The sequence below is a fragment of the Synchiropus splendidus genome, chromosome 1 (genome assembly GCF_027744825.2).
Source record: "Synchiropus splendidus isolate RoL2022-P1 chromosome 1, RoL_Sspl_1.0, whole genome shotgun sequence".
Taxonomy (NCBI): domain Eukaryota; kingdom Metazoa; phylum Chordata; class Actinopteri; order Syngnathiformes; family Callionymidae; genus Synchiropus; species Synchiropus splendidus.
In genome coordinates, this window is record NC_071334.1 from 49,997,358 (window position 1) to 50,018,507 (window position 21,150).

General features: G+C 41.7%; 1 protein-coding gene across 1 annotated transcript in view; it reads left to right on the plus strand.

Annotated features, from left to right (window-relative positions):
- The window catches only part of LOC128771588 (beta-1,3-galactosyltransferase 1-like), a 108,096-nt gene that overhangs the window by 14,776 nt on the left and 72,170 nt on the right, over nt 1-21,150 (plus strand). The window contains exon 2 of the mRNA XM_053887040.1: nt 7,798-7,850. The gene's annotated coding sequence lies outside the window, so the exon portion shown is untranslated. The remainder of the gene's footprint in view (nt 1-7,797; nt 7,851-21,150) is intronic.

Here is a 21,150-nt window from a genome sequence, read left to right on the forward strand (position 1 = left end):
TTAATGAAATAATTTTTTGCAACAAGTTCCATAAGGATGTGATTTGGTCACATAGTAATATAAGAGGGCAGTAGTCCAAGCATGACCTTGGAAATAAAAGTGGACCAATGAGTCCAACTCCACGTGCGTGTGAAACTGATTTTCACTCTCTGCTCTAAAATCTTTGGATCTGAATCACCTTTTCAATGAAACTTCATTTTTAAACCAAGAGCGCCATCTAGTAAGCTCTGAATATTAGGACACTGTTTCATGAGGCGCCCTACAGTTTGTCACAAATCTAAGAGCAGCATGATTTACAGGATCAATCTTACTCACACATTGAGATGAAGCATTCATAGACAAAAGATCTCCATCGTCTGAAACAGGTCAAAACGTTGCATTGACCAGGCGTGTTTTTAACCTTGAAAAAAGAAGCTCAGTTTCAGTTTGAGTTTCTTCACAAGCTTAAATGTGCTTTTGTGCTAGGCAGGAACTCCAATCCTCTTTAAATCGGCAAATGTTTGTTATTCGCATTTTACTGTAAAACAGCAATTGGGACATGACAACATGACCTTAAGCTTGGCGCGGTGTAAAAAACCCGTCTCCAAAGCCGAGCATGCTGGAGTTCATGATCATAGTTTTAAATGTGATTTTAACACATGAAACTCAACAGATGGCACTATTGATTTGATGACATCCACCCATGCATCTGCACCGACGTGGTTGTAGACGCGCCGTCTTTGATGATGATGATTTATGACCTGCTCCAGCTGCTGCGAGAGAAACGACAAGATTTTTTTTCATCTTGATCGTAGTTTTAAACGCCACTTTATTTCAAGAAAACACTCAATAATGACATTAGTATTAATAGTAGTAGTAGTAGTTCCATTATTGTGCTTCAACTATCGCCTATGATCATTAATTACACATATCTGTACTCTGTATCGGCAAGTACTCAAATGTCAGTACTCGTACGCTGAGGTGGTGTCGGGACATCCCTAGTCGCCTCGATCCTTGGCTGCCATTTGCCTCTAGTAAATAGCTGCTTTCAGTTTGTTGTTGTCTAAGCACTGCCTTTAATACGCTTGCACATCTACCATCAACACATTTTTCCACATCAGATGCAACATGCACTTCGTATTATTTCCAAATACGATGGCAATCTGTGCTTAAGGTCGGCCACGGCCGAAGGAGATAAAGCAGACCGATTGAAAGTGGAGTTTTGTTCGATGATAACTAAATAGCTCAGAGGATATTCGTTTGGGTGGGATGATATTTTTGAGAGATGTTTGAATGTGTGTTCCGATCGTGAAGCCTGCTGAGCTTTCTCCGGGGTTCTCTCCCTTGCTGGTGCTCCCATCCAGCTCTCGCCATGCATTGCTTATTGCCTTTTTCAACCTCATCTGTGCCCCTTGCCGAAAAAGGCCCCCCCAGTAAGAGATTAGCAATCCAATAACTTTCCAAGCATCCGCCTCAGCAGCAGGTGTTGCACCCCCGGGTGAATGCTGATGAACCCATCCAGGACCAGGCATGATTTGTGAACAGTGGGCTGCCTCCCAATAGCCTCAGCCTGCGGGTGAACAGGATTGTAAGCCTGTTTGAGAAGTGTCACACGCTTGTACAGTAATTAAGGGAGTCGCTGAGTGCAGTTTCCTGGTTATAGTCCGGCTGAACCTCTGCTGTGCTGTTATCCATCAACCAAGGAAACACCAGTTTTGGAAGGCCATGATGTTTAAACTTTCCATCTTTGCTCGGACATAATATATGTGCCGTATAGACATGTAGAAAATGTCATCGGCAGAACAAAAATAGGTTTCATCACTTTATTATTCAGGTTGCAACACATCCTCACTCCCATGGTGTCATATATTAACAGTGGACTTTTGCTTCTTGATTCATTAGGCTTTCAATTCAAGCACGTTCCACCTTCCACGACATATCCAGACACTGTGGGCAGTGCGGTTCTGTAAAAGAAAGATGGTGGTTCGGGTTAGGCAAGCCATGGGATGGCGCTCATTTTGTTCTGCATGTAACAAAGCCTCGATTAAGAGAGCCTCAATTAACCGTGTGTTTCAGTCACACCGACTTCCTGATGCCACCGTCAGTAAGGAAGGAAAACCTTTTGTACTCGTAAACGCCTATGTGTTGTCACCTTGAAACCCGGTAGGCGGCCTTTGGCGTTAGTGTAGTAAGCAAAAGTCCACTTCACAACATCTGTATATAAGGCCATGGGCGTGAGGACGGGTTGTACTATCAGTATTTTGTTAAGTCTCATATGTTTTGATTCAACTTGATCCAAGCGTGGTCTCTTCCAGGCTCGGGCTAACAGCATGGACCACTAACAAAAGGTGTCCAGGGCTTTAAGTGTCAGATGCCTTAATCGAGAAGTGCGCCGATTGTCATTTTTTTGGCCGATGCTGATTCCTGAAACTAAATCGCACTATACTACACCTACTAAGGCTCTTGGTAGCGTTCAAATTTGGTCCGTTGATTTGAGACCAAGTGTCTTGTTTTACCATGGAGGCTGACTCCGTCGGTGCACATGTTGGGAACTGCAGTTCTAAAAATAAAATCTGCGTATATTTGTCATTTGATTGGCCCATCATAAATGCCCAGATATCGTTGCCATTAAATCGACCGATCGATCGGTGCAGCCCTACCTAAAACCAATTCCAATGATTGTCTGCTCTGAATGGCTTGTGGATGTTAGATTTTGGTCGCGGTAGGAAATAACACTGGATGGTTTTTGTTTTGCCCCACTGATCCTCTGCTTTCGATGTTATTCCACCATATCACACACAGCCCATCTTGGCAGAAAACAAGATGTGGATGTCAACTTGATTTTTTTTTTTTTTATCAGTGGATCTAGAAAGGAAGTGCACAGCCAGTGGTGTTATGATCATTGCCTGGACCGTAAATCCCCTGTGGCTTAATTCCGCTGGGTGTGCAGAGAAATCTCCTGCACTGCTTTGTTATCCGTGCTTTTGTTTTTTTTATCTTCAATTTCATGGCGACCAGCTCTTGTTAACGGGAATATGTTGCCTTCTGCGCCCAAACCCAGAGTCAACACAGAGATGGGGCTGTCTTTCTTGATAAAGGCTTGCTGTTGTACACAATTCCATATTTTGACTTCTCTCCATTTTCATCTGAGTCACGGTTAAAGCAGAGCGCTCTGTTTTTATGCTCTCGCAGACACAGCCGGGGATTCAGGAGTCCATTTCAGATGTCTGTTTGCCGTCTAAATATCTGAGCGGAAGAGGCAGCAGATCGAGAGATAAAGAAGAGATCATGATTAAAGGGACGTCTTTGCTCGGTTGCTGGCTGTTTGCCATGGTCCGTCAGGGAAAGGATATACAGAAGGCTGAATGTGAGGCCCAGGTGCAATAAAGGATCTTTATTAATTTGCTGAAGTACAAGAGATCAGGAGGGAGAATACCAGGTGCAGGCATGCTGGCGGAGGTTACGTAAGGTCTACCGCAAATGAAGAGTCCTCCTGTTTGCTGCTGTACTCCTGAAATTGCAGTTAGCTTAATCCCTCCCCTGGCTCTCTCTCTCTCTCGTTTCGAAAAAGACACATGTTGAGTGGTTTCGCATTCTCAGTTGAGTTTGTTTGGCTTTCACCTGCCTGCTTCCTGCGTTGCTAATATAAAGTGACTCTTCAAGCTGAGACTTAAATGAAGAAGAATTTAAATGAAGATTGGATTAACCATGTGGAGCTGCCAGTTTACAGGTGTGAGGAGAAGAGATGGATGCCAGGGTGCTGAGTTCTGCCACACTAAGCTCCAGAAAACCATGGGCCCACAACCTACGATAGGAAAATTGATGCTTGTAATTGATGTACCTTTTCTCAAGTTGCTGAGAGACTGAAAAGGAGCAGAGTGAAAAACAGTTTGGATAATTTATGGCTCTTTTTTTTCCCAATTTCCCTGTTGTTTTGGATCAGTGCTTGTGTGTGACTGTGTGTGAACTTATAGAAGCTATACCTGTGGGGACCAATTCTTGGAAACACACCTCCTTGTGGTGACCTTTTGCTACTTATTGGCAGCCTCTGCCAGTCCCCATGAGGTTCAGCCTCAATTTGAGGATGAAAATGTCATAATAACTGGCTCATTAATTGGGTTTGAGTTTGGTTCAGAGTTCTGGTTAAGTTTGCCTTTGGTTATGTTTAGGCTGAGAGGCCGGGGAAAGGGCAATGTCAATGAAATGTTCCTACAAAACATAAAAACACGACACGTGTGCGTGTGTCAGAGAATGGACATTCTATTAATTGTAATTTGAATGCTTTAATTTTCACGCGCAGGATACTCTGGATATGAAGTTTAGTTTAGCATCACAGACATGACATTTGGTGCAGTTTTATTGACCATCTGCAGGTGTTATTTCTCAGACGAATCAATACAGATTACTGAGTAAGTTCATTTGACAGTCTTCTCTGTGGAAGCCTCGCAGCCGGGAAATGTCAGCTGATATCACCTAAATGAACCAGCGCCATTGACTTGGGCAGCTTTCTTCTGTTCTCATTTTACTGCTGCATACACTGCTCATCCCAAACATACTTTCCCTCGGTCTGAATATAAATAATTGACACTTGTGGGACTGACAGTCAAGCCTCCTGTGTGAGTTTAAGGATGCTATATTTGGCCATTAATAATCAATGTCAGGGCAGCGTTGTGAGAAGCAGATTAGTAGCTTAATCTCCGGTGTATGGCTGTAATAACACTCTTTACACTGGAACTCTCTGAGACGGTATGAAGCTGTGGCTTAGTACAGCACCGGCTAATGTTTGCCTCCCTATTGCTTTCTTCTGTGGAGTTAATCTCGAGCCCGCCGAGATTTTGCTTTGATACTGTCATATGAGGTCTTTGAAGGATCTGAAGGTGAATTAAAACGATAAGAGAAAGGCCAGGAAGTGGACAGAAGAGAGAGAAGGAGAATTATTCATAAGCCTCAATGTGAAATGACACAAGGGGGCTGATGGTTATATCAACAGATTTTCATTAACATTTAGTATTTTGAATTTTCATTGAAATCATGTACCATTTTTGAAGAGTGCATTCGATTTCTTTTCCTTCTGATTATCAAAGATAATAATGAGAATTATATTTTTGCACCCAGGGTCCACATTTTGCCATGGAAAGGAGAGAATAAAATCATTCCCAATGAAGTTAATCTGAAATGTTCTGGTAGGAAACATTGCCTTTTCCTATTGTAATTTCTAAATGACGTGACTTGACAGGAAAGTTTCCATCAATGTTCCTAAAAGTGCTGGCTGACTGCCCAGCACTGGCTCTTGACAGAGGTGTTCTGATGACAGCTGCTGGGGAAAAGGAGCCGTGATCTGTGACCAACAAGTGTTACACAGCAATTAGGAGGACGGGACAGCAATCAAGTCTGGACATAAATCTCTGAGGCAAGCGCTCGGTGACATCATGCTGCGTGACTCTTGGTGAAATTCTTTATAGCGGAAGGCTCTCAGTGTGAGAGGGATTGGGGCTGGATTGGAAGCTCGGATTTTAAGTCAGAGGTTCACAAACTTAATCTGTGTTTCGGGATAAAGCCAGTTTGAAAACCTGCTTGGACTTGCCTGGGTATGATGTTAAATCACAACCAGAAAATGAAGAAGAAAACTCAAGAACATATTGAGCTGCGATTGCTTTTCATTTGTAAATGTTTGAACTTTGCATTTTCAAGTATATTATAGAAACAAGTGGCGACTTCTGCATTTAGTCACGTTGGATGTCAGAAGAAAGGTAGTCCATTCCCTCCAGGAGATGGCGATGATGCGATCACAACTATTCCACACACAATTCCAACCAATCCCTGCGAGTTCTGTGAGGCTCTGCAATGTTGTCCAATCACCGCCACTTTCCTGCCAATCCACCAATCACTTCAGTCTGCTTCCGCCACCCCCTACGCAGCATGTGCGACGCCAAAATGCACCCATTTGCCCGCAAATATTGTCACCAAGAGTCGCATTTTGGACATGAAAGATTCTGAATCCATTCATAAATGTCCAAATTCCCATGATTGAAATGTAGAATAGACGGAACTAAGACACGGGGCTCACTAGGCTAAAGAAGTGACTTTTTCAGGATAATTTACAAAGGTTCTTATTTCCGCCATGTTGTTCCAGAACCATAAATGACTGCAACTTTCAACCCAAATTTTTAAAACTGAAAAAACATGCATTTTTTGCTCCAACAATCAATAAAAGGTCGGTGAAACCCTGGAGGGAGTTGTATTTTGTCCATTGTACATTCACCAAATTACAGTAGAATATGTCATGATTCCTCTGCCTGACTTCATGCAAGTCTCCATCCTCAGTTTTTCTCAGCTCCTTGGTTGAATGGATAAGAAGCAGGAGGTTGCAAGAGCTAGCTTTTTATGCTGCTTCTGCAGTACATCACAATGGTACACTCTGATGTGCAGATCACGATTTAAAGCTTGAGCGTGTATGAGTACAGCCAGCGTTAATGAAGAAAAGATTGTGACGAAGAGAAATCGGTGAATAGAACTGCTGATGTATGTTATAGTTAAATCAAATTAGACTCCATTTTAACAAGTGTGTGAGAATAGTAATGACACCATATTTACCATAGCTCCAAATGCACTCTCACATGGGCTCCCACAGGATCAGACTAGCAGGTGATTGGACATATGCAATTCAGCTACACGCAAGAATATTTAGAATCAAGCCTGGAGGACATGTGACCTACTTAGTGTCGAAATGTCAGCGGTTGAGTTCAAGTGTTAAATATTTAGTTTTTCCTCTCAGCATTGCTCCTGTACCACACGGACTGTAATGTGTTGTATGAACCCTTGATCATCTGAATGGAAATATGGTGGAATATTTTTTTTACTGGTGCATTTATTCTTACACCACATTGCATTTATGCCAAGTGTTGATCTCTGTGTCAATGGTCCTCTTCTTGCTCAGTCGACTAACCATTGCAGGAAACTGCGGTTAAATCAATGTTAACAAGAGAAAACACCTGTCAAAAATTCTATTCGTACATGTAAGACCATTCAGGTGAATTTATTCTAACTTATACTGGAAATAATGTATTGTTGGGCTTCTGAGGCTTCATGAAACAGTGCCCTCATTTCCAGTACACATTAGATGGCACTCTCAGATAAAAAATCTTTGGATTTGAACAACCTCACATCATATTTTAAACCACCAGAACCATCTGGTGGGTTCTGAAAATAAGGACACTGTTTCATGAAGCCTCAACAGAACATCATTACTTACAGGTGACTCACTTAACTGACGAGTCAAGAAGAAAATGATACCATTCCTAAAACTAAATACATATGTCTTTGCTTTGTTTTCTAACCAGTCTGCTCATTCAATTGACCTAACATTTATCACATTAATAAAACAGAAGCCCTTCCATTTGAAGATGTCTACTGTTTCTAATCTATAATGGAGACCTGGCAGGCACCTTTCAAACCGAGATGGAATAAATGTAGTTCTAGCTGACTTGCTGCTCTCATCCTCATTAGGCATGAAAAACTGTGAACACACGCGTTTATGTGCAGATATGTGGGTTTCAAGTGGTAATTACCAAGCATCCTCTTTTCTCACTCTTCTTCCAAAAGTAAATGCCAATCGAACTTTGTGAACGAGGGTAAAGTGGTCTTTAGAATTCTGCCAGCAGTGCAGCTAATTTATTCCCAAAGTGACGCCGCTCACTTAAAAATCCATTTACTGTCTATAGGTCGAAGGCCACACGGCGATCGCCGTCAGACAATGTCACTTAGAGCAAAGTTGTGTGTCTAGTGAGTGACCTTCGGCTCTCTGTCTTCTGGTTTTAGGTGGAGGATTAACACAGCGGATTCTCTGTCTACTGTGACCGGCTGAAAATCCAGTAAGTAAATTTCTTCTGTCTTTTTATTTATTTATTTATTTTGCCTTGCTGTGTGCGATAGAGATGTTTGAAACAGCAACACATCAAACTTATTCCTCTCTGGGGTTTGGAAGCCACGGCTTAAATGAGAGCCGCCGCACCGTCCGAAAAATGGTCTCTTTTTAAAAATGAAATCTCACATTATCAAACGCATTAAAACAACAACGTTTTTACTGTCACCAATTCAGTACATGGCAAGACGTTCCCCTCGCTTCTCTTCTCACTTCTTGATTGACTGAATTCCGTTGTTTTCCGTTGGGTGGGAGGGAGGGATGCTGGCGAAAACCCTGGCTTCTCAGTGTCAGGAAATTCAGAAAGCATGTTAGTGGCGCCTGCGACTCACCTACTGATTAATGGCTGGAGGTGGAGGACCCATGTTGTGGCTGTGATGAGGCAATTTGCACTGTTCTCCAGAAAAGCTATGGCAGTTCATTTTATTGCAAAGCGTCCACAGGGATATGTCGGCTTCTCTGCCTCTCGGTACACTACGCCTGATGATAAATCAAAAGATGTTGGGACGGCGGGATGGGTGGGGGGCGGCTCACTCTTAATGGCCCGTGTGCTGCGTGTAGCTCCATTTGGATGCAGTAAGCCAGCGTCTCATTGTGCAAAGAATACCAGGAACTGTTAACGCGCTCTCTTTGATTCCTCCCTCTGGAGGCGCACCATGGTGGCAGCTTCTCTTCTTATCTCATCACAGCCTTCAGATCATCACAAGAGTCTGAATCGAGATGCACAACTGGTCATCAGTGATCGACTTTTCATAATCTAATAGACAAGACGCTTTGATTATTGTCTTCTGAGTATTGCTTTCATTTCCTGTGTTGTGAGCTCAGTTTACTTTGTGAATATACAGTAACTGCTGTATCTTGTTTGCATGTTTAGCACGGAACAAGGTTCCCGCCAGGATTTTTTGAAACAGTGGCAGAGCAGCATGACAATAAACACTTTAGTTTTCAGTCACGAGTAGTAAATCTTTCTCCAATCAGAAGTGGTCCATCTCTTTACATGTCCGGCCAGATGTGCGACTTTAGTTCAGCTAACAACGGACTTCTGTTATTATTGTACTACAATTATTTATCGAGATTTTTCCATGAAAAACACAGAGATAAGTGTCACCTTCTTTAAAAAGATATTATTTTCTGATGGTGTGGTGTTGTGGCATGCTCCTTTATATGTGGCCGACACCCTGTATTACCCAGTAGATATCTAGAGTAGTTTTTGCATTTACTTTTTCCTGATGAAAAAATGTTATTTCAAACACATGAAAAGGTAAAATGACTTCCAATGAAAAATGACTTTTACTTGAAGGAAGTAGTGGAATCTAGTCATTGGTGCAGTTACGTATCATGTCTTCATCTCTTTTATTCTGTTCTCCTTCTGTACTCGTGGTGTTGCTTTTGTCCTCTCCATGTGGGAGCTGAGTGATTTTTTTTCTGTTTTATCTTGGATGAGGAAAGGTACAGGTGCAGACTGGTTCCAGACAGTGCCGTTCATGTCAAGTGACCAGATCCTTCCATGAATCATCTGGTTTCGGCGTCACAATCATGTTGAGTCAAGGCTGGACTCCACAGCACATCAGTGCTTGGTGGTGAAACAATCTCTCAATGTCAGATTTAAGGCGTGTTGTTCACATGCTGTTGCCTGACGGCCACACAGCCCCAGATTAGACATCCTAGCGTTATGATGCTAGAATTGAAAATTGTCAATTCAGTCACTCTCTCATTCACTCTGGCGTTTTCCTTTATCAAGTCGGTCCTTGAGTCTTCATTCAGTCTGTGCTTAACAGGGACAAACTTTTAAATGCTTCTTTAATAGCGTAAAATAATGAAGACACGCAAAGAAGGGAGGATAAATTTGACCTGTTCTTTGAGACTCAGGGGTCGGCTGCAGTGGATCAAGGACTTAAAGTTGTTTTGGTCAACCTTGCTTGATCACAGCAGGCTATTATATATATATATATATATATATATATATATATATATATATATATATATATATATATATATATATATATATATATATATATAAAAAAAAACGAAGATGTGTACTTTTATGCTCAGTATGTTCAAAAAGCAGAAGCCTTTATTATGAAATAAAGTTTAATAAGACAGAAAATAACCATAGTTAATATTGATATTTTCGCTCTCAGTTGTTTGTGGATCTCATTGCACATTTTTACAGAATTGTGGTTAGATTCAGGTAGCTACATATTTCTTAAATAACTTTATTAATGCCAACAATGTCAGATGCTACAGGATGAGGGGTTGATCCCATCCTCTTATAAAAAGCCACTACATCAATGTTTGAATTGTACAAGCGACAGAGAATAGAGCAGGTCTGGAATAGATGACTGAGAGCACTTATATTCTTATGACTTGTTACCGGCAGCCTCTAACTGTCATTACTGTCTTCATTACTAATGGTTAATGAGTGCGACGCTAGACTTGGCCTGTCCCTCTGAACTGGACACATTCTTTCTGAGCTGCTACTCAAGAGAGACAGGAATGTAAATGAAAGTTCCAGCAGAGACTCACGCCAGTCCTCAGCATTATGTTAATGCTAATCTTCGTGCATTTGGATGTTGAGGTTTTTCAAACGCAGGGCTGTGTGCAACATGATCACATTAAACAGTATCCCATCGGATAGCAGTCCTCCACTCCACTCCAGGCCCGACGTGGGGCTTTTAAATTGTCGACTTTTAAGCTCGATAGCATCCAGCCAACTTCGGAGCAGCTATTTTTAATTGAGTGTGAATGAATCGTGAAAGGTGGGAAAACAAAAAAAACGGCGCTCACATGAGAAACATTTTCACGTCTCGAGGTTTTGTGAATGGGTGATATTTCCCTGGTTCCCCCGTTTTTCTATCTCCAGCTTCGCACTTGCTGTAAAAGGTAGAAGTATTTAAAAGCTCCAGGCAGGGGGCTGACTTGTAATGGCTCTGCATGCCTTTTGATGCTGAAAAACACTAGCGCACATGCCGTAGTATAATGTAGCGGTGTGACAAAATATGCATACGTTCAAATATCACGAAGCTTGATTCTGTGATATTTTAAGTCGGCTATTCTTTAGTCATTAGATACTTAGATAAGCTGTCACATTTGTATAATGCATGTATAATACTATACTGTTTTCTTTCTGTACACTGGAGTGATGTTGTTATTAAGAGGGCTGACTAACTGCACTGACTTTATAGCAATAAACTCATTTTTATGCATACAAAACTATGCGGCATAATCTGAGTTCTCCCCTTATTAACATATATTGCTATATGTTGCTGAACTTACAGTGTCATAACGTATTGTGTCATCACCCCTGTATGTATTGTATCACAAGATACCTGCCAATACAGCGCCCTAATATGAAGACCGTGAATGAATGTGTGACACAGGAACAGACTGACACAACTGTGATCTAGTGAAATACCGTGATTTCTGGACTATAGAGCGCACTGGAACATTAGCCCCACCCATCTAAATTTAAGAAGGAAAAATAGATCTCGTTCATCCGTAATCCGCAGCGGTCTGTAAGCCATGGGCGCAGTGGTTCTGTCTAAAGGTCAGTGGTGCGCCAGGCTTAAAAAGGCATGAGGATGACTTCTAAACTAGTTTGCAATACGTGGTCCAGCATGGAGGCTGGTTCATGAAACAAACTGGCCAATGTTCTGAACTTGAGTCATCAACTCCTCACATCTTTTATTCACATTAAATCACTCAAAATGCGCTGTGTTCGCCTGCGTGTCCGAAGTTCCGACAACCTTTCTATACATGTGTATGGACTTCAAGGTTTCGTTACTTGTTGGCACAAAGTATCCTGAACGACTTCTACTTTGATTGTTAAAGGCAAATGTTTCATAAAAACTACAGCCTGTGAAACTATATCTGGACCCCGTACTGTGCCCCTAAACTCAACCCGCATGGTGTGATCACATCCCCTGTGGGGACAAATGTCGAGTTTGTGATGCTTGCTTTAAGCCAAGAGGACTCATTTTACATATGCGTGCAACAGAACACTCCAGTGTGAGTGCTGCGATTGTGATGTTGTGGCCGAGTTTGATGATCATTTCAAGAGCTTTATGTACTCGTCTGATCAAACACGGAAAGCCTCATGTTCACAAACAAGATCCACATGAAGCTCTTCACTAAAGCTTACCGACCTGGAGGTAATTTGCTGCCAAGGCCTTGAACCCCGGAGATTACGTGTGAACATCCAGTTTTTGGATAATTCATTCCCCGGACAGCAGAATAAATAGCGTCGGCTTATTTACTTTTCACGTCTCTAGTAAGGCTCATTTTCTATTAATGTTGCTGAGTTGGAGCCCAGACCCACTTTTTTCCACATGATTATCCAGAGATGAAACGGATCACTGAGGAGTTTTACTTCATCATGTGTCAGTAGCATGATTTGCCTCTTGGACACATTGAGATTTTTTTGGAAGCATTACAGCAATCGGTGGCATTTGTGCAACCAGTCCCCCAAAATCTCTGCAGTATGGTCTGTGAGACGCTACATATATTTGGTCAGATACCAGAGTATTCAATTTTGAGAGAACATGTGCTTAGCAAAGTTAAAGAGTTTATTAGGGATGCGCTGATACTCATCCCGATACTGGTATCGGGTGTCGGTCTGATACGGGCCTTGAGTACTCGTACTCACAGTATAGCCACCGATACAAAAAAAACAACGCCACAGATGCGGTTTTGAATGTCAATTTATGACAATATTGTAAAATTTGTGTTTGTGTACCTCATTGGAGCTTGTGACCGTCACCCATGTACAAGAATAATGTTGTTAAATAATGACATATATTGAAAAATAAAAAAGTAAAAACTCTAAAAGTAACTATCAGTATCAGGCAGTACTCAAATGCAAGTAGTTCTACACTACCCATTTTGGAAAAAACTGGTGTTGGTGCGTTCCTAGAGTTTATATATTTGGTGTTTAATACTTCATCATCACTGAACACAGGAGCCTGCAACTACTTTTGACAGTATTTGACTTGTTCTATGTAGCTGCAAAGCCAGACACACACACAGAGTGGCAGCTACTCCACACAAGTGTTGAACACCCAGGAGATACTTTCAAGTGGCGTGGTGTTGACTTACATAAGCCCAAAAGTGGTTTATCTTAATACTATTTCAAATCGTAAACCATCAGTGACACTCATGATTCACTGTCAGTGTTGTGTCGGTGATGTTCTGACTCATCCAATTTTGGTTTGAATTGTGCTCATGACAAAAAGCCAACTGTTTTCCGATAACAGTGAGCTATCTCCGACGCCTGTAGATCTTTTGACTGCTCCGAGTGCTGTTTCTTTTTATGGCAATGCTAGCCTGATAACGCTGGTCCAATCTCATTACAGGTCTCAATTTGGCAGTGAAAACATTAACCATGAGAACTAAATCTCTCTCCAATCCGCAGTCTGTCTTTTCACATGTCCGGCCGGAATGCATCATTTAAAAGTGACCATTTTCTGAAGGTGCAGTAGTTGTCATTTAAGCTGTGGCGGTGCACCACGCTGGTTTATAGAGTATGTAGCGGAAACCCTACAAACTAGATGACTGACTTAACTCCCACTTGCAGTCAGATTGTTCCCTTTTACAGTCTACCTTAATCTTAAACAATTTTTTAAGCATCAGCCATTTCAAATAGTGATATCAAAATGGAATATTCCATTGAAAAACTGCCTGGAGGGTTTAGTTTAAAGAAACAGAAATACGACCGGTTCAGATATTCAACCCCACTTATAAATTATAATGAATCATCAGTCCCCTGTATGAATTCAGTCGGTCACACTTGTGATGAGGGAGCATGTATTACCATAAATAAACGACTTATTCATCTATCAGCAGCATATTAGAGCATATTAGCCTGTATTAAATCATTATGAAGTACTTATTAGCGTCCTGTTAAGCCTCACTCCATGTTACTCTGGTATGGTGACCAAAGGTTAAACATAAAAACATCAACATAAAATATACGGCCTCCTTCAGATAAAATTGTTTTGTGCTAAAAGTTGACGTTCTTTTACACAGGTGTTTTTCAGTGCACTCCATGGATAGCAGCTATTTAAATACATACTCTTATCGACAGGATTGAAAAAGAGTTGGATGAAGGCAGAATCAAACTGAATAGGAGTAGTGGTGGTCTAAAACCATGTCTGCTCATATACAGCAGGTGCTGGTAGTGAGGAAAATTTTGGATCGCATTTAAAATAAATAAAAGTGACGTTGAAGGTATATTGTGAAAAAAAAAATGTAATTAATAAAATAAATTATTAAGTGTCCAACAGTGTGTCGGTTAAATAATAATAATCATCATAATAATAAAACCAAAACAAAACAGGACAAGATTCCAGGATATTCACAGTCTTATAACAGTAGAGTTGTTGTGTAGACTGTTGATGTATTGAAATGACTTGGATGGCAGTAGGTAAAGGGACGAGCGACGGCGTATGAAAAATAGAGACACAGTGCAGAGAAGAAATATTCAATTTTTTACAATCCAACTCTGTGCATAAATGAATACAAATGTGTTAGATGAGCAGTGCTAAGAAGTTGTCTGGCACATCATGCTGCTAATCAGTCCTCGCAGGCGTCGTCCACTCACGCCGTCACAACACAAACACACACACACACGCACCGTCACCGGTGACTCAGAGAAGCAGTCATTTTCCTCCGACTTCCCTGAACAATTGCGTCCCATCCATTCATCAGCCAGACAATCCCAGAGTGTGCAGTCGCTCATTGCAACCTGCAGATGTGCTTCATTGTTTTGCATATTGACAAGTTTCTATTGTAGTCCAGCATATGCCATCTTCAAATCACTAATTTTAAAATGTAACAAGCTTCCACAGATGGGTATAACTTGCCATCTGTTTAGCGTAATCAGTTGCCAGCCCGTGCGTCTTCCCCGAGAGATAAGAAAACATCTTATCGAGATGGGAAATCTCGCTATGGATCCTGAGAGGAAACATTAGAGGATCGTAAAGGTGACAGAGAGCACCCAGGAGAATATTCCAGGAATAGGGAAGCGGGACGGCAGCGTATTTTCCGCATCATAAATTGCAACTGTACCTCAAGATACAGAAGCTGCTGCATAAAGGCAGCAAAATAGCCTGATGATATTTACACAAACTTATCACATTAAGGACACTTCACTGCTGGTTCAAAAATACAGAGTTCAATTCCACTATGGTCAGTCTCGGTGAGGTAAAATTCTCGAGGGCAATTATTTTGAGAGAAGCACCGCTGGAGACCTTAATTCCATGGCACTGACAGAGGCGTGAGCTGGCTTCAGGAGAAATAGTTTCCAACCAAAAATCAGTTGGTGTGAGGGAAACAAACAAATTAAAACTGTGCAGCCAAATCGGAAAAGGAGGGATGAGTTTGTAAAAATTGATTTGAGACGTTCTCAGATGTTTGTCAGTATTTTTTTTTCTTTAATAAATAAAAACTTGTCAGTAGACAATACTGTTCTGTCTCTTCTACAGAAACTGTGTTTTTTCACACACCACGCGCTGCTGCTGGTGGTTCAGAGCTTAGGGGCTCTAAAAGTGGAAGTGAATTTCCTGAATCTGGTGGCAGCAGGCGAGGCAGCATTCATTATGCATGCTAGGCTTGAATGTGCATCCAACAGTGTCATGTACAATTCCACCTTTTCTAACAATTCGGAGCTCTGGATGGCGCTTAAGGACACACAAGGCGAACATGGCTGTGCTCAAATGCTCCAACGTGTTTGAGATATTGATACAGTGCCTGATATCAGTGTCAAAGTTTGGAGGCTGAGTTGTCTTATTTTCTTTCACCAATGAAAAAAGCATAGATTCAAACTGTGCATGAGGTTCCAATGTTGAAAATAACCTGACAGAGTCATGTTTAAGCCATATACTATGTCACTGCTAAAACAAATTGTTGATGTTCAAGAGCAATGGTAACAACCCACGTCCCATCAGCGTGACCATGAAAGTAGGAAACACATCTCAGCATGGAAATATATGTGCAGTTAAAGGATTAATTTCTTAATATATTGCCGCTTAATTTGATTTTTTTTCCAAACACATAACGTCGGAGGAGGTTCACTCATACTGGTGTAATTGCAGCTGTTAAGGCATTAATTACTCTGGGTGATGTTTCTGAGGCAAAATCACTGGCAAAGGTTTTTATAGCTTCGTGTAATCCAAGAGCGTATCAATGCAAAGTACGAAACAAAGAGTTTCCTGCTTGTGTTCGCCCCTTCTTAGGAGCCTGAGGTAGGCCGGGGCCATGAATCGAAAGTTTATGTTAGCGAAATTTACAGTGGTAGCCAACATCATTTACCTGGTATTTAACGATTTTAAATGAATTACATTATTTAAATGATTTAATTATTTATGTCTCTTGAAGGCATCACCAAAAAGTTCAGGTACATGCTCAACAGAGCAGCAAATCAAAAATGCATGTTCATCAAACGTTTATTTTCAGAACTAAGTCAAAAAATAACTGAAGGCAATGTATGCCACAAACTCGTATAAGGTGATGATGCTAGTTACGGTTAGCCACACAATGCTAACCTGGCTTTTAGGTAGTATTTTGAAACAGGGCGTCCATAGTCACGCCCACATACCCCGCCCCCAACCATAACTCCACCGCCAGCTAATTCCCCTCCACAATACACCAGGACGAATGTTGCTGTGTAAAAAAAAAAAAAATATATATATATATATTTATAAAACCAAACATATTGCGTCTTATATAAATGTTGCCACAATAACAAATTCATAATGAAGAAATGCCTGGAGGTATATTTCTCAGGCAGCTGCGAAGTCAAAATCAGCAAGTCAACTTGTTTTTCTTCTTCTTTCGTGATGATGAGTCTCTTCCTCGCTCTCCTGATCTGATGAAGGGATGGGACTCTCTCCTTCTGACCCTGATGAATTAAAATAATTATTATTTCCCTTACTACATGCTATCTCATCAGCAGTTTAGTTCATCTTCCTTCATATAGTGATGCAAGACGAGCACAGGTTGTAGCAGCTGTGAATCTGTGATGGTTTTCTGAACACATTTAAACATTCAAACAAGAAGACGATTTTGACCTGTTTTTCCTTCAGGAAGAAGCTGAGTGTTGTCTGTCTTGTCTTTTTCTTTTTTCACGCAAATATTTGGTTTGGAAAATGTTTTATAGCCTTTACATGAAAAAAGGACAGCAACAACTGTAAATGTTTCTCTATAAAATATGCACACGTTGCACATAGGTTGTTCGGCAAACGCTGCGTGAACTCCCCAGCGGTGTCGCCATGTCGCTCGTCCGATTAAAACACATTCAGTTCGTTTTGTAAACAATTGTTTCAAGTTTTTAACTTACCTGACTTTTCCTCTTGTAATCCGCGTCAAACAGCCAACTGATAGCGTCGCTCTTCTATGGCGCATCGACCAATGAAAATGTGAGTGTCGCAAATCGCGAGATGTGAATAACCGCGAGATTTCGCACGTTAACAAATATGGCGTCCAAAGTGGCCAAGGTTCCGGTGCCGGTGCAGGGTTGACACGCGGGGAATTTATCATATTCAGCAAAAATACTGTGCGGGAACTTTCACTTTTTCATGGAAGCATGATGAGACTACGATTGGGGCATTACGCAGGCACTGATTAAAAATCGAGGGCGTTCGTCTGAAAGAGAAATGGGCGTCCAATTTTTCACGCTTTGCAGTTCAGGGCGTCCACAGCCTGTGTCGGAGAGTAGAGGTCTGTTTTTATGATGCTGGCTCGCCATCACTGAAACAGTTTATCCCTCTATTTTTACTGCAAAAAGTTGTAAATTACACCCTGCAATTTAACTCCAAAACTCTACTGTCAGTTGCCCTTGCTTCGAGCTTGAGCTTCAAGCACATACACAGTTTTGTGTGTGTATATAAGGAGCATATTATACTTTTTATAAATAATAAACCAACTTTATATTGGGATAAGGCATGAACTGAAACCAAGGTCGAAGGTGTGGTGTACATATTGGACCATCATATTCTTCATAAATCGTGCTTCCCATTGTGCAGAACGCTGAGACCAGGATTTATCGTGCGTTTAGCGTTATCAAGGTAAACACGCCCAATTTATCATGATATTGATTTGAGGTGGCCTCGCCCAGCCCTATCCTGAATCCTTTCATGGCAGTAGTCATCATACTTGCTTTCCTGGCGACTGCAGAGCCATGTGACACTTGAGTCCGACGGCAGAAAGGTACGACGCGCCAGGACGGCACACGTCCGTTTGTTCTGGCTGCTTATTAGCTGTTTGCACATCAGTGACAGGCAGAGGCGGCAGAAGCATCCGCAGCTGCTGCAAGATCTAATGAGCTCATTTTGCATAAAAGCAGGAGTTAATGTTTGGAATGGGTTTGTGTATGACTTAGCCTTCAATTTTATTGGCACCCTTGCCCCTCCCCCCTCCCTCATTAGTCATCAGTCTCATGAACACATGTTCACTTTCCATTACGCCGAGGCATCAACCACCTGGAGCGGGAAACGCCTGGGTGGCATTTTGACACGCTGTTTGCAGCTGACAGGTTTGAGATAATCACCTCGTGACTCCCTTGAATTTCCCCAATAAGCCGTTCACAGACTGTCAGTCAGACTTTACCGATGTGAGGTGTAGCAATTCCTTTCATCTTTTCTTAACTTTCACCGCCGGTTTGACAGGTGTTGTTCTTAAGTGCTTCCCTGGCTACTGCTACATGGCTGATGCAGGAAGCGACATTTCCCTGCCACTGTCATCCACTCATGCAGGGCTCCGAGAAGCTTGTATCTGTCATTGAATAAACATCTTAGGAGGTAATCTTGCTTTTTTCCAGCATAATGTGATGAAAACACGCAATGAGATGTGTCAGGGAGTGGCCACTCGTTTTCTCTCTGACCCCATGGTGCCAACTTTTACTTTAGGTCTTCTCATATTTAAGACAAACGGCATTGCTCTTGTCAATCGGCAAAGCTCCGCCCTTTACATTCCATGGATGACACTTCCTCAGTGGATACATTCAAATTCTCTTTTAACCTCTATTGCATGCCGGATATCTTGATATGGAGACGATATACGACGGTCAAGATCAATTGACACGTGGCGATGACATCGACAAACCAAAGCGTTGACTACAGATTGAATTAATTTCTCTTAAGTTTCTTTTTTCTCTCAGAAACGGAGCCGCTCCGCCCGCTGTCTTGTCTGCCTTTCAGTCCTTGACCCACTTTGCGCAGTAGCGGTAATCGAGGTCTGTCATGTCTGATGAGGAGCTCACCTGCAGGTCTGCGAGTGAGCCTCACTAATATAGTCAGTGTTCACAGACAGAAGTGTTCTTCAGTGATTTTGGAAGGGGACAACAGTAGATTAGAGTTTGTTTGCGCATGTGTAAGCGCTCTGGTAATGCTTCAGTGAGGTCACTAGCGTTACTCTTCCACTCGTGTAAACACATACTCTGTGGACTGGACTGGACTGGACATTCGCTCGTCTCTCAAGTTCCACCAAAATCATCTGGTCATTTCAACCTTCATTCCTTGCCTTTTTTTGACTTCTAAATCAACCCTCAAATTGCAGTGAGGGTGGATGGGGACTCGAAACCAAGTGGAAGTTGAACTGACCCTCAGTAAAAGGTAACGTTGGCTAGTTCCAGCTTAGCTAATGTCAACGCTAAAGTGCCAACTACTGAGGTGAACGTAACATCAAAACATTTAAACAGATTTAAACACCCCTCAAACAAGACTATGTCGCAAAAGGCAAATACGTCTTCTGTTCTCCAGATTTCTGCTCTGTTCATTTCAGAGCTGAAGGTAAACAAACGGCACCAACGCAGCAGCATTAACTGGCATTTTTCCTGAATGAAAATAGTAGTTCGCTACGTTCACTATGCTAATTTGTGTTTGGTGGTGTCCCATTTTCTGTGGAAAACATTTCCCCTTGGTGAGGGGACTTAACTGTTGAGGGCACAAAAAAAAAAAATAAAATTTCAGAGGGAGAAATGGGACTGTACATCAATTCAATTAGCCAGTCATTTTCGATACAGAGAACAATCACACAGTACACATTTATGCTGACATGTCAGAGTTTCAGACTGAGAAACAAGCTTGTAAAGACTATTCAGCTCACAATACACCTAAAATCACCAATTTCACTTGTTGTTGTTTTATATGTGTTCACACAAAATTTCTTTAAAATTAGAAGCATCATCAGGGGTGAAACTCACCATCTAAAATCATCTCGCAAACTATCCCATCTCTCGCACTCACGACAGATCAAGAGGTCATATTGAGGAAGTGTTGTCCTTGTCCCTGACGGAGAGCTTTCACCATGACAGGCTAAACTGACAGCAGTCAGTCAACAGATGAGCTCACTGAGCTCGATCTGGTCTGTTCCGGCAGCTTTCTGTTGTTCCACGGTCTGTCAGCATATATACTGGAATATACATCACCTGAACATCAAAAATATCATGCTGAGCTCCTAGTGAAACAAATATCGCCTTTTTTAAAAATCTTTTTGAACATTAATCAAACATATAGCCACAAGCAGCTGTTACTGAACTTGTAGTTCCCTCTTTGTGAGATGAGGAAGGTGAAGGTAACAGCACAAACATAACATTTCAAACGGCCGGATTCGCAACTTGGTTTGCAAGGAAGTGGCCTAATTCTGTTTTGATCTGGTGATAAATCTTAACCCTGCTCCTTTTTGACCAGAGTGTATGTCCAGTCAAGGTGTGCAGACTCTGGAGTGAGCTTGTCTATGTTTGAAGGACTCATGATATGAGTGAGAACTAAATAACTCGGAAGAGGCCTCATTGAATTTGGGGATACTGGGCTACTTCAGTGAATTAATGAGCGCAGAGTACCGAAGGCAAGATGGGATCTAGATCTTGGGAGCCAGAGCACAGCATCCGGAAGCTAATCTCAGTGGATTTCATAGAACATTACTGAGGTGAGCATGCTCCAATTATCTCGCATATCTTGAGTCCCTCGATGCTTACATTCAAGCATTTTGCTCTGAGTGAGGAGCATGTAAGGCTAATTACGCCTATGGATTTTTCTGTTTCTGCCGTTCAGGAGCAAAAATGAGTTCTTTTATATATTTTTTTTGACATCGTGCTGTCAGCAGCTTGATTCCTGCTGCCCGTCAAATCTATCCGTTTGTTTTGGTACTTGGATGGGTGTCCTTCCCGCTCAGCTCTCTTTTCATTTCTGTGTTTGCTCTACACTTTATGATTCATTCATCACAATCCTACCCATCATCTCCTCCAAGCTATTGTT